Consider the following 14,536-nt stretch of genomic DNA (forward strand, 5'->3'; position numbering starts at 1 on the left):
ACAGGTTTTGGCTCTTCAACGGGTCTCACCCCCGGTGAGACCCTTTGTCATGGCAACTCCTTTTCACAAAAACTCAGCATTTCCTATTTTTTATGCAAAGTTACATATTCCCATGGATGGACTTGAGTTTTTATGGGGTTTTGGGCCTCCAGAAGGTCAAAATACATGCAAAATTTGACTTTCTGCCCCTTTTTTGAGTTGCAGAAAGCAGTCTTGGGAGAATTGAGTTTTGACTGGGCAAATGAACTCCAAATTCAAAAATTCTAGTTGGGTTGGAAAGTAGACTCAAAGACCTTTCCAACGAGCTATCCTGCACCCAATTCTGACACCTGGAAGTGCCCCAAACAGAGCTCCAAAGGGGCGCGACCCGTTGAGCAGACTTTGCCAGATTTCACTGTACAGCTCGGAAAAGCACAGTTTGACTTGGTTTGACTTTTTGGGGTTGAAGATGATTATCTTTGATGTAATTTTGGTAACTCTAAGACACTTTTACTCTTGTTTAACACTTCTAGAAGATTCATTCATGTAAAGGGTAAAAATTGATTGTATGAACTGGTTTCCAAGTTTATAGAGGCAAGTTGTTTTGACTGCCTATTTTGTAGTGCTTAGTTTAGAGGTGGTTGAAACAGCTCCTAGGATAGTGAGCTCGACCCATGGAGGCAGGGAAAGAGGTTAGATCATCTATATTATGTACTTTCTTGCTCATTTTCATGGTTGGACTCTTGAGGGAGAAGCTATCATTGTATTATTTCACTGTATCTCTGCAATTTTTGGCTAAGGAAGACCAGGGTTTTGCAGTCCTCTTTGGGATTCTTGTGGACTCATGTGTTGATGGTGTGTTTTCTCTATGTTCTTGTAAGTGTGTTTATGTGAATCATTTCCTTTCCTTTACTGCTGCACATTAAACAAATGAAGTGTTAAAGTATGAATTCATGCTAGCCATGCTCTGCTTTTAAATTTGTTTAATTTCAATGTTTTCTACTGTCTAAAGGGAATTCAAAGTCAGTGTTTGCTCTCTTTAGCTCCTCATCTTTCATTCCTGATCATCCATCTCAGTTTAAGGCATCAATACTGTTTCCTACCTCGCCCCAAGGAACCCCCTACAGAAACTGTGTCCAATCCCCGCACCCAAAATTGCAATTCCTCAAATTGCCACCAAAAACCCTAAAAACCCCAAAACAACCTTTTTAATCAGTTTACTAGCCTAATATCAGTGTTACCTTGTTGGTCATCTCATCCCATTGAAGATCTATCGAGATTGACCGGAGAGAACCTTCTCCTGCCCCGTAGGGCTAGCTACGAGGCTGAATGGTTTGATGTAGCCTTGAGGTTTACCTTTCTCAGCCTGAGGTGAAATTTCAAGCGCTAACATGCTCCATCCAATTAGTTAACATAGGTGGTTTGAATTTGTTGTGCTCTCTTACCTAGTCGATGACCCCCTTTGCATCGTCATATATCTTAATATTTACCATCCCTATCCACTTTGCTGCTTTCAAAAGCCCCCATAACCCTATCACCTCAACTTTCTTTTTGGTCCCCTCACCTCCTTCCCACCATAAATGATAGAAAGTGCTAGGTTTCATGACTAAGAAAGCACCACAACCACACTTTTGATGCCTGTTAGCTACGTCAAAAAATCCAATAGGGTACCTTCCCAAGGTGTCTCTAAACCTTACATGTCTTATTTTAACCTTCTCCTTTATCTGTCCCTTTTCATTGAAGAAAGAGACATATTTTATGATGATACTTATAACACAAATAATATTTTCTTGGAAGATAACAAAATTTATTGATTTCCATATTAACCATATAATATATAGAGGCAGGAATCGAATAGTTTTGTTCTTTTTAGACTAGAATTTGATTCATCCCGACATAGAATGAGCCACAAAACATACCTTTACGTTGAAAGAGTTAAGTACCCCTTCCCAAACCACCTGCGAGTAGGAACAATGCAGGAACAAGTGTTATGCGGTATCTGGCCTTCGCTGACAAAAGATACACACCCCTGGCACAATAAATCCCCTCTTCTCCAGGTTGTTCCTGGTCAAAAAACGATGATGTAATATCAACCATCCAAAACATTTTGGTTTATTAAGAGTTTCTCACCAGGAAGTGGAAAAATTTTGTATATGCATTTTACTTATGGATTATCCTTTTTCTTTGTGCCTCCCCAAGAAATCATGTCCTTCCCTATTTGTATGCCAATTCTAATATCCCTTAAATACATGATGTATTTCTCTCATTCCACTACAAATCTGCCCTCAAGTCCTAATTCCTCTGTTGTTATCCATGTTTGTTCTGAAGTGGGATTATCTTGTTCTATGTTGTACTGTTGGAGGGAGAAATATCCCTTACTGTGAATAAATTCAATTATCTATGAATATAAATAATGGTGTCCCAACATTCCCAACATCGCATCTGGGCCTACTGCAATTAAATATCCATCCTCCCATCTAGAAAATGTCATCAACTGGATTATTTGTTTCATCATACCATTCTATATAGTCGAGAGATAAAAGGCCCCTCCCCTAGTCCATTCAGTCTACGACTACCTGGGCATATATTTACCTCTAATGACACCATGCCATAGGCTCGATCCATTTAATGCACACCATTTGTTTATAATAACAATGGATTCATTAAAGTTCTCTGACTCCATAAATCCCCACCCTCCTTTTATCGGTCGTGGAAGCGTGGACCAACTAGCTAGGTTGAACTTACCCTCAAGCTTGCTACCAGACCATAAGAATTTTTCCATGATAGAATTAATCCTTCGAGATATCACCCCATGAAACTTGAAAAGTTACATCTAGAAAATAGTGATATGTTGCAATACCGATTTGGTCAGAATCATCCTCCTGCCCAGAGAAAGTATTTTATGCATCCAACTCACCATTTTTTTCTCCAATTTTTTAGCCAACCATTCCCAGCCACTGATCCTATAATTGTTCGGTTTGCATCTAAAACTCAAATACTTAATTCCCAGCTCTAATTTCTGACATTTAATATAAAAATAAGACAAATCTGTGTTATAACTTCTTCCTCCACCCCGCTTAAAACCAGTAAACATTTTTCCTTACTCATCAAGAGGACTGACATGCCTTCGAGAAAGCATCCAGTGCATGCGAAATGTTAGTCAATTCCCCAATGGATTTCCGACCACCAAACAACAAATTTCTGATAAAACTCAAATGTGTCACTTCTTGCTTTCTCGAAAAATTTAACCCCTCCATCATCCCCTTATTCTACATTTCCTGCATCTTCAGGCTTAAGCAATCGACAACCAACAAAAAATGTAAAGCGGATAGTGCACAACCCTGCCTCAAACCCTTGTACACCCTGAAGAATTTAGTTGGGTAATCATTGATAATAACCACAAATTTGGAAGTCCTGATGCAAGCCATGATCCATCTCGATTTTAACAAAGGCAGGCCAGTTTTAATCAACACCAAAAACAAAAACACCCAATCCACACTATCGTACGCTTTAATCAGATCCACTTCATCAAACATGCATTTCCATGCCTAGTGTTCCTCTCTGCCGCCTTATTTCGTAATTTGCATTCATAAAATTAATGCTAAAATTGTTAGCCTTATTTCATAATTGTCATTCAAAATAATAAAACAAAAATTGATATATTTAGAAACAGAAAATAGACATGTCTAGAAAATTCATATATTAATATATTTGCATCTATAACTATCACACAAAAGTAGATATATTTAAAAATGAAACTCTAAAATTATTATATTTAGAAAATTATAACTCTCAGGAAACATTTCATAAATCAACTAAAATGAAAAGGACATTTCAAATGACACAACGCATGCTCATCCAGTCTCACTCTCGGAGAGCTAATTTTGTGGAGGTCCAAAATTATCATATTTCTTTCAGAAGAAAAAAAATGATGCTCTCATCCATAAATGATGAGAAAGTTTACATATTCACATTTCTACTTCCATCAACCACACAGAAGTGTAACCTATGATACCATCCCCACTACAATCCAAAATGCCCAAGCCTTGAATGATGCTTCTAACAAAAGGAGGTACCAAAATACAAATTAAAACATTACATTAACCTCTTACAAATAAAAACTAGATTCGATTAGTCACATAAAATATATAGAAACACAACTAAAAGAAAAGATGTTTCCCCCAGAGGAAAGAAAGCTTCTCTTGCCATTAAGCTCTTGCAAACTTAAAAAATGTTCCTCTAAATATGGTTTTTCTCTGTCACTCTGTGAGTTCGTGTTTTCAAATCATGTTCCTTGTATATCCATAATATTGTTATAGTCTTTTCTTAGATAAGAAACCTTAATTACAAATGGGACTATCAACCTTGATCCTTATGTTATTTTCAAAGATGGCATTGTGGAACATACGTAGAAGGAACTTAAGTCCTCTCTTGGATAGGAGGTCAGCAATCATATTTTTCTCTCTGTAGATGTGTTCAAAATTAATGTTTTGAAATGATTTAATCAAATCTCTAATTTGATCCATCCAATTAGTTAAAATAGGTGGTTTGAATTTGTTGTGCTCTCTTACCCAGTCGATGACCCCTTTGCATTGTCATATATCTAAATATTTACCATCCCTATCCACTTCGTTGCTTTCAAAATCCCCCATAACCCTATCACCTCAGCTTGGTTGTTGGTCTCCTCACCTCCTTCCCACCATAAATGATAGAAAGTGCTAGGTTTCATGACTAAGAAAGCACCATAACCACACTTCTGATGCCTGGTAGCTACGTCAAAAAATCCAACAGGGTACCTTCCCAAGGTGTGTCTAAACCCTACCTATATTATTTTAACCTTCTCCTTTATCGGCCCCTTTTCATTGAAAAATGAGACATATTTTATGATGATAGTTCTAACACAAATAATATTTTCTTGGAAGATAGCAGAATTTATTGATTTCCATATTGACCATATAATATATAGACGCAAGAATCGAAAAGTTTTGTTCTTTTTATACCAGAATTTGATGCATCCCGACACATAATGAGCCACATAACATACCTTTATTTTGAAATAGTTAAGTACCCCTTCCCAATACTCCTTCGAGTAGGAATAATGCAGGAACAAGTGTTTTATGGTCTCTGGTCCTCGCTGCCAAAAGATACAAACCCTTGGCCCAATAAATCCCCTCTTCTATAGGTTGTTCCTGGTCAAAACACGATCATGTAATATCAATCATCCAAAACATTTCAGTTTATTCCGAGTTTCTGCTCCCTAAGTAACTTGAACCAATTAGAATGTCCATATTTCTCACCTGGAAATGGAGAGCTTTTGTATATGCATGTTACCTATGGATTATCCTTTTTCGTTGTGCCTCCCCAAGAAATCATGTCCTTCCCTATTTGTATGCCAATTCTAACATCCCTTAAATACATAATGTATTTCTCCCATTCCACTGCAAATCTGCCTCCAAGTCCTAATTCGTCAGTTGTTATCCATCTTTGTTCTGAAGTAGGATTATCTTGTTCTATGTTGTACTGTAGGAGGGAGAAATATCCCTTATTGTGAATAAATTCAATTAGATATGAAGTTAAATAATGGTGTCCCAACATTCCCAACATCACATCCAGGCATACTACAATTAAAGATCCATCCCTTACATCCCATCTAGAAAATGTCATCAAGCGGATTATTTGTTTCATCATACCATTCCATATAGTCGAAGAGATAAAAGGCCCCTCCCCTGATCCATTCAGTCAACGACTGCCCAGACATATATTTACCTCTAATGACATCATGCCATAGGCCCGACCCATGTAATGCATGCCACATGTTTATAATAATAATGGATTTATTAAATTTCTCTAACTCCATCAATCCCCACCCTCCTATCGGTCGTGGAAGCGTGGACCAACTAGCCAGGTTGAACTTACCCTTAAGCTCGCTGCCATACCATAAGAATTTTTCCATGATAGAATTAATCCTTTGAGATATCACCCTAGGAAACATGAAAAGTTACATCGAGAAAAAAGTTTCAATATTAACCTAAACATATATTCAATTCTTACCCACTTAAAAAAAACAAACCACTCTTAAAATAAAATGCGAACTCACATATTTTGTCTTCCATGATGGTCTATCTTTTTAAACATATATTCAATTATTTACATATTTTATCTTCCATAATGGTCTATCTTTTTTAAACATATATTCAATTCTTAAATTAAAACTCGAGATATTTTAACTTCCATAATGATCTATCTTTTCAACCAAACCATAAAAGTAAGACATTGAATTCCAATGAACCATGGTTTCTAATTGAATCTCAAGTGAAGTAAACATGGATATGAATGTGGCTTCCAATGTGGCCCCGAATTTTTAATTAAAATGGCTTAGTATAATCTATGGTTAATAATTTAGATTCCTCCATTAGCTAAGATTCGGAGAGGAGTTACCCCTTAGCAAAAGACTTAGTGTACCCTACTTCTTGTTGCAATCAATAATAGACATGAGACTAAAGGTACAAGAAGGAGAAAATCAATTGTTGGCACATCATGGATTGGGGGCAATATGTTCAAACTCGGCCCAAATCAAATCTTGAGAAGATGTATAAGGGGAGAGGAGGTATTTGACATCCTTCTAACCTATCATGATCGGCTCTGTGGAGGCCACTTTGCAACAAAAAGGACAACATTCAAGGTGTTGCAAGCAGATTATTACTAGCCTACTCTTCATCAGGATGTGAAGAAATATGTTAGTCAGTGTGATCGGTGCTACAGGATGGGAAAGAAAACTCCAAGGGATGAAATGCCCCTACAGAGTCAAGTGACTTTCGGGCCATTTGACAAGTGGGGCATTCACTTCATTGGGCCTATCAACCCTCCTTCCAAGCAAAAACAACACAACATTGTGTGCACTGATTATCTAACTAAGTGGGAAGAAACCAAAGTAATCAAGGCAGAAATAGAAGAAAAGGTGGCTAAGTTTCTAAGGGAGAACATATTCTACAAATTTGGGTACCCTAGAGAATTAGTCGTAGGCCAGGGCAACCAATTCACCTCTAACATGATAGAAGAACAACTCAAGCATCACAAGATAAAACATAGGACCTCCACTGCTTATCATCCACAAAATAATGGGCAAGTGGAGGTGACTAACAGAGCACTGGGGAACATACTGACCAAGCTAGTGAACAACAACAGAAAGGACTGGGCTAAGAGACTAGTTGAGGCCACCTGGGCCTATAATACAACGTGGAAGACTACCACTGGATTTACACCCAATGAGCTGGTCTATGGGAAAAAAGGCTTTTTTGTCCATTGAATTTTTATATAACACATTGTGGATGGCATCCCAACTAGATCTAGATCTTAGTCATGCACAAAAAGAAAGGATGTTCCATTTGAATGGCCTAGATGAATTTAGAATGCAGGCCCTCCTCCACACAGAGATAATTTAGCTTCAGAGAAAGGTCTGGCATGACAAGCATATCAAGGAGAAGTTGTTTCAAGAAGGAGGCTGAGCATTATTATATGATTCAAGTTACAAGAACTCCAAGGGAAAGCTAAGAACAAGGTGGTTCGTACCATATGTGGTGGAAAGATGTCATGAAAATGGATCAGCGCGTATCAGGACTATAGATGAAGAAAAATTCCATTGTTGGTTAATGGACACAGATTGAAATTATACAAGAGGCCTTCATCTAAACAAGAGTTCATTGACAGCATCAATAAGACATTGATGATGGTGGAGCAAGTTTCAGCTCGTCCCTCATCAGGTCACTGATGAAAATAAAAAAACAAAACAGAATAAGGATTCAAGTGAAAACCGCCATGAGGCGCCTGAGTCCCATCTTTGGGGTTGAAAACCTCCATGAGGCAACCCAAGGATGAGAAAAAAGAAAATAAAAAGAAGATCCCTAGGTGAAAACCTTCCTTGAGGCGCCCAGGGTAGATATCTAGGGTGAAAACCTCTCTAAGGCAGCCTAGGTGTCTTATATATATATATAAGAAAAAAAAAAACATAATTGTTGTTTGCAAGAGGGTGAGAAAGACAATCGAGGAGCAGAGAGAAGATCCAAAGGGGGCCCTGCCTCACATATGTTCATCTCCCCCACTCCTTGCCATGCATCCCTCCATGGATTCCATTGCTTTTTCACTTCACTACTTCAATTCAGGAGAAGATTGTGTTTTCCACAGTATCACCTCATCCATTACCATCATGCCTGCCTTCACACACACTCCTACTCCCTCTGTACATGCAGTGGCATTTGATCTGCAGTCACAGACATCATCAGCAGATAGCAGAAGAGCCAAAAAGGTGACCATACATGCAACAACATCCGATCCGCAGTCAGGAAACCATCAGCAAACAACAGAGGGGGAAGAAGAATGACCATCAGCATCTCCTCCGATCCTTAACAACTATAGCATGGAATTAAGGCCACAAGTAAGTATCCTACTCACTCACTCATCTGCATCATGTGATCAAAAGTTGTAAAGGTTAAGAGGTAGTTGGTTTGTGAGTAAAAAGGTGGCTAGTTTCCTCTAAAAAGGCTATGTCCTCCAAAACCTCAGCATCCCTATAACATGGACAGTCTTCAATGACTTACCAGCAGAGGATGACATGAAAACCTTCATCTATGATGTTAGTACTTTTGTTAGTAAGGAGGAGACAAAATAAGAAACAACAGATACCGAGCTAGATGGGTATGAGATGGATAAAGAAGACACTAATACAAAGGAACATGATGTTGAAATAGAAGAAGAAGAAGGCATTAAAACAAAGAAGAACAAGTAGCAAGAAACAAAGGAGCTAAGTGGCTTCAGGGACAGAGAGGGAGCTGAACAATCAAAATCCCATGGCCTTAATCAGCACCCATTATCTAATTGCAAATAATCCTCAGCTAACACTTAGATACCTTGTTGCCCAAGGGCAAAGTAAGTACACATTATGAGGATGAGCAACACTTTCAATAAGGAGGTGATGATGAGTATCATCATTGATTAATTATATGCACCTTAATTGGCCTTAATCCACCTCCTAACTTAGTCAAACCAGCTATCCTCGCAACTTATTTCATAATTTTGATTATATTTTTCTTATGGGTTGAGTTAGAGTTGGATATTTTTCTTTGTGGTCTAATGTGCATGTAATGGAGGAATAAAGGATAAAAGCAAAGGAAATGTAGGGATAAAAGGTAAAAAGCAAGGAAATATGGTAAAAGACCTTGGTAAAAACTCGGATGGGACAAGAAAGAGGAATTAGAGTAAGTAAATCCTCCTCATTTACTACCCATCCATTCGAATATCCCTCCATCAGCTGAAAGTACACACAGGAGTACAACAGGATAGCCAAGAAAATGGAAGCACAAGCATCCTCCCTACTAGAAGGCAACTGAGCTAGTGAATGTCAAAGGACAAGTTACCATTAAGTTGGGAGCTGTACCTCCCTGATTTTGAGGGAAGTCATTGAGACTTCAGATGTATAAATAAGGAGGCTTAGGACCTTAGTTTTTTATATCAAGTTTCTCACCTAAAGGGGCTTCCAATATATCAAGTTTCTCACCTAAAGGGGCTTCCAATTCACTGTCAGTGAAGAAGAAAGGAGGTTGATTGTTGGATGAGGTGGGGGTGTTTGGTAAGAATTTTCCTAAAGTATCCCTAATCCTACGAGGCATGAAAGGAAATGTTTTTGGGTTTTTGTGATATTTTTCTTGATAGCTGGAAAGTAATTTCCGAAGGGAAATTGTTGATTAAATGAAAAACTAATTAACAGAATGGAATCTACTTGCTGAATTGAAATTGTTGATGGAATGAAAACCACTAACAAAAAGAAACTACCTGCTGAATTGAAAAATGGAAACTAAAGGAAACCTGCTGAATTGAAATTGTTGAATGAAAGGAAACTAGATTAACTTGCAGAATGGAAATGAAAGTAGATAAATGACAAAATGATAGAAAGAAACTAGATTACTTTTGCAGAAATAAACAAATGGAAGAAATTTGGAAACTAGAAAATAGAAGAAAAGAATAGTAATCACTACTACTCTGACACCTCCCCGGCAATGGCGCCAAAAAGTGATGAGCTTAGGTATTGTAGTAAGAATGCTGCAACTCCTAGGGCTACTAGATTTACTTATCAACTCGAGGTTCATACAAACTTGGAGGTGATTGTGCTATATACACAAGTAGGAGTGAAAGTACTACCTGTTGTCACTACTCATCTGGCAAGAGACCCTAGGGCTTCCAAGCCAGACTTCTATAGGGCCAGAAGAAGCTTGAACTTGATGGAGGGGAGGCATGTATATTCTAAAGGAGGGCTACTCTACTGCAGCAATCAAGAAAGCAACATGCAAGCCTAACTCACACCAAACCATAGCTAACCAATTACACAACTATGCTAAGCAGAATCAGAAATCAATACTAACCTATTGCTGCTATGTAAGTTGCAGAAGCAAAAAGCATCAAAACTAGGCTAAGGGGTAAGAAATGGGACAAGGCTAAGCCTGTGTCTAAGCGGGAGAATGGTCCAAAAGTTGAGGATAGATCATGGAAGGGTGGTAAGAGATCACAGGTAAGATGGGACAAACGACTAGGATTATATCGTGCCAAAAGTTGGTAGATGGATGGTAGAGATCACAGGTAGTGAAAATTGTATCTAGTGAAGCGACAGCTGTTAGATCTGGTAGGGAAAATCGACAGTGAAGGTTGGAGCGTGAAAAGAAACGTGAAAAAAGTGGCAAGTGGGTTTGGAGGGTGATAAGCGGGATATCATGTGCCCTCAAATTCTTAACTGGTTTTGAGGAATTCACATGATTAACCTCCTCGGCCAACACGTAGCATGGGGAACCACCCATATTGCGTGCCCTCAGCCTGATAATGGTCAGGCGGAAGTCCATGTGATATGGTGCGAGGACCATTGGATATAGCAAGGCAGATCTATGATGGAGATGTGACCGAACAGGTTGGTGAGCGGGTGTGTGACAACCGTTGGATCTATCAAGGAAGATCGATGGTGGGGATTTAAAAAGGGAAAAGTCAAACGCAAAAAGGGAGTTGTGATTGGACGATCTAGCTTGCAAAAGACGATTTACAGGCAAAGACCATTTGAACATGAATTCAATAGTCCCTGCTCAGGCATTTCATGCTGAAGCAAACTGGTATGGGGAGGCGAGTGAGGTCAAATAATGAAGAGAGAGAGATTGAACTAATGACCAGAAAAGGGGTAGAGTGACGACGAACTCAGTGACTGTGTTTCAATGACAAAAATCCATAAAAACCAAAACCTTGTGTTTTTGGGGTTGCTGCGGGGTTTCTTAATCACACCATGGTCCCAAAGTGAGGAGGTGAGACTGAGACACCTGTGAGAAACCTTGTAGATCTTTTTCTTTTCCAACCTAATGATTTAATGAAAGCATAGATGGAACAACTGAAATAGAACTACTTTGTTCTACCCTGTTGTAATGGACTACAACTATTCAAGCAAATGAACAGGAAACAAGAAAATTCTTGAGTTAATGAGAAGGAAATAAGAAAGCTACACTGAACCACTAGAATCAACATGCACCTACTTAACTAAATGAGAAATCAAACATGCATCTATGTTACTGTTGTAATGGCGATGAACTACTGAAACAAATGAATAGAAATCATGAAGCTAAGCTACTTAACAATACAAGAAAGAGCAGCTTTGGCTGCTAGGGTTGGGCCCTAACCCAAGAGCTTCAACCCTCTGAGTTAACTCAGTGCTGGCTCAAATCAAAACTCATCCTCATTATTAAAAAACTGTATTACATCAAACTTTTAAAAGTCTGCAATTTTCTATTGGTGACTGACTGACTATTTGATCAACTCCCTGGCTAACTAGCTAAAAAAATTGAGGTCCTATGCCTCCTTATTTATACAACTAAATGAATTCCTTCAAAATCAGAGAGGTACAGCTCCCAACTTAATGGTAACTTGTCCTTTCACTCTCACTAGCTCGGTTGCCTTCAAGTATGGAGGCTGCTTGTACTTCCACTTACTTGGTTGTCTTGTTGTACTCTTGATTTGGTTGTGTGTACTTTCAGCTGGTGGAGGTATATTCGAATGGATGGGCAGTAAATTAGGAGGATTTATCTCCTATAATTCCTCTTTCTTATCCCATCGGAGTTTTTACCAAGGTATTTTACCATAGTTCCTTACTTTTACCCTTTCATCCCTGCATTTCCTTTTCCTTTATCCTTTATTCCTGCATTATATTCACATTAGACCACAAAGTAAAATATCCAACTGTAACTTAACCCATAAGCAAAATATAATCAAAATTATGCAGTAAGTTGTGAGAATAGTTGGTTTGACTAAGTTAGGAGGTGGATTAAGGCTAATTAAGGCCCATATAATTACTTAAAGATGAGACTCATCAAGGACAAAGGAAAGGAAAGGAAGCAGCAACACAGGTACAGGAGGAGGAAGACACTCTAAAGAAGTCAAAGGGAGAATCCAAAAAGCTGCAAGAACCTAGCCCACAACCCAATTTGAGCTCTTATTACAGATTCATTGAGGGAGGCAGAGTAATACCACATAATTTTTCCATCCCTTTCTTCTTTGAGCTTGATAAGGAGAGAGGAAGGACACATCACTGGATCCAAATTGTTAAATCAAAGATTTTAGAGGATGTAGGCCATATGAAAGAGAAGCTATTGGAGATGGGCAGAGAGTTGAGTAGGATAAGAGAGAGGGAATGAATTATGAAATCTCAACTGTTGTGTGTGGAGCATGATTGTTCAGAGGTCTTTATTTCAGCCGGATGTATACCCCAAGAATTTTTGTACACCCCTCCACACGGGGGGGTACGGGGGCCAGCAGCCGAGGCAGCGCCCCCGAAGCCAAAAATAAATGTAAAATTGCCTTGTAAAAGTATAGTAATTTCTAGTCAATCTGGGCCGTTCATTAGGCGGATGATCTGACGGTAGAACTTATGTTTAGTTTAGGGTTTTTTGCCCTAGAAGGCAACCCCTCTCTTTGTATGAGGGCATTGTATTTGAGGCTGTGTGATAGATGTGTATTCTGTGAGCGAGAAACAGAGAGGTGAGACTGTGAGAGAAAACAGAGGATATTACAACGGATTTATTGTAGGTTGTGTCTCTTCATTTTGCTGGATAATAGAAAGGAAGGACTGGCTGTTCGGGGTGGACGTAGCCCAAACTGGGTGAACCACGTATATCTGTGTCTCTCTTGTTTTGTGCGTTTTCTGTGTTTATATTTCTGCAATATTTTATGTGTTCCATTGCTCCGTAATAAATAATTTTCTAACATCAACTAGAGGCTGAAAACACATCACTGAGGAGGTAGGTAAAGGAAAAAGAGAGCAAATTGGCCACTATGGCAAGCCTCTCTATGGAGGCACTCTAGTGCAGGATGCCACCAAATTCATATGCCTTGTACCTCAGAGATCAATGGCTCCAATTTCAGATAAATACACTAGCAGAATGGGGGACTATGCCTTTCCAAGACTATAGGCACTTCATTGAACTATGTGACCAAAGCACCCTAGAGGATAAGGCCAAGATATATGAATTCTACTTACATAGCTTGTCCTTGATAGACTTGAATGTGTGGGACCCTAATGCAAAGCTCGGGTACTTATAACTAATGACCCTTGAATCATGGATGAGTCATGAAGAGGCTAGGGCTAAGGAAGTGAAGAGGGTCTTGGAAAGAGAATAAAAAGAGCCCATTTACATCAGAGCAGAACATATCAACTCCATGGCTGTCATTAGCACCCACAACACCATCGCCAATGATCCCCAGCTTGCACCAAGATACCTAGCTACACAAGAGCAGGCAGTCACTCATTTTGAGGACTCCTTGAGTTGCTAGGGGATGAAAGCCAACAAGCATGGAAAGGATATGGGGCACCCTACCATACAACCTAAGGATTAGGGAGTATCACTCCCCTTAAAGAATGAGACATGCACTAGAAAGGACCCCATTGTATAAGAAGGCACTACAGAGACTCAAAATCAACTGGATTGGTTTGAAACTTAGTCCACCATTGCTATTGGGTATATTAGAAGGAATAAAGGAAGAAGAGGAAAGAAAGAAGTGGGAGTAAATAGAGAAGCATGCAGGATTTTATCCATAAGAGGAGACTACATCAACAGAAGCGTGGGATGTCAGAAAGGCCACAAGAGCAATGAAAGACACGGACATAGACTAAGTTGCTCATAGGATGAGCAACACTTTCAGTAGGGGGTGATCATGAGGCTCACCAATAGGTAAATTATATGGACCTTAATGTCACTCTCCAACTTATCAAAATCAACTTTTCTCAAATTTTTGTACATATTTTATTATATTTTCCTTAGTGAGAAGGGTAAAGGTGAGATGTTATGTCATGTGGCCTCATGCGTATTAACTGTAGTATTTGGAGTAGTTTTTGGCTAATTTAAGTGTAGGAACTGAAAGTAGACACACAAGAGGGATTTTAGGAGATTGGATCACATTAACTCCTCAATCACTTGAAGATTCCTCCACTAGATCTTACAAGCAGCCAAGCCCATCGGAAGAAACCCTATTGAGAAGTTAATAA

This window comes from Pinus tabuliformis, chromosome 8, assembly GCF_031772625.1.
Source record: "Pinus tabuliformis cultivar Carrire ecotype Pingquan chromosome 8, CPIR1, whole genome shotgun sequence".
NCBI classification, from domain to species: domain Eukaryota; kingdom Viridiplantae; phylum Streptophyta; class Pinopsida; order Pinales; family Pinaceae; genus Pinus; species Pinus tabuliformis.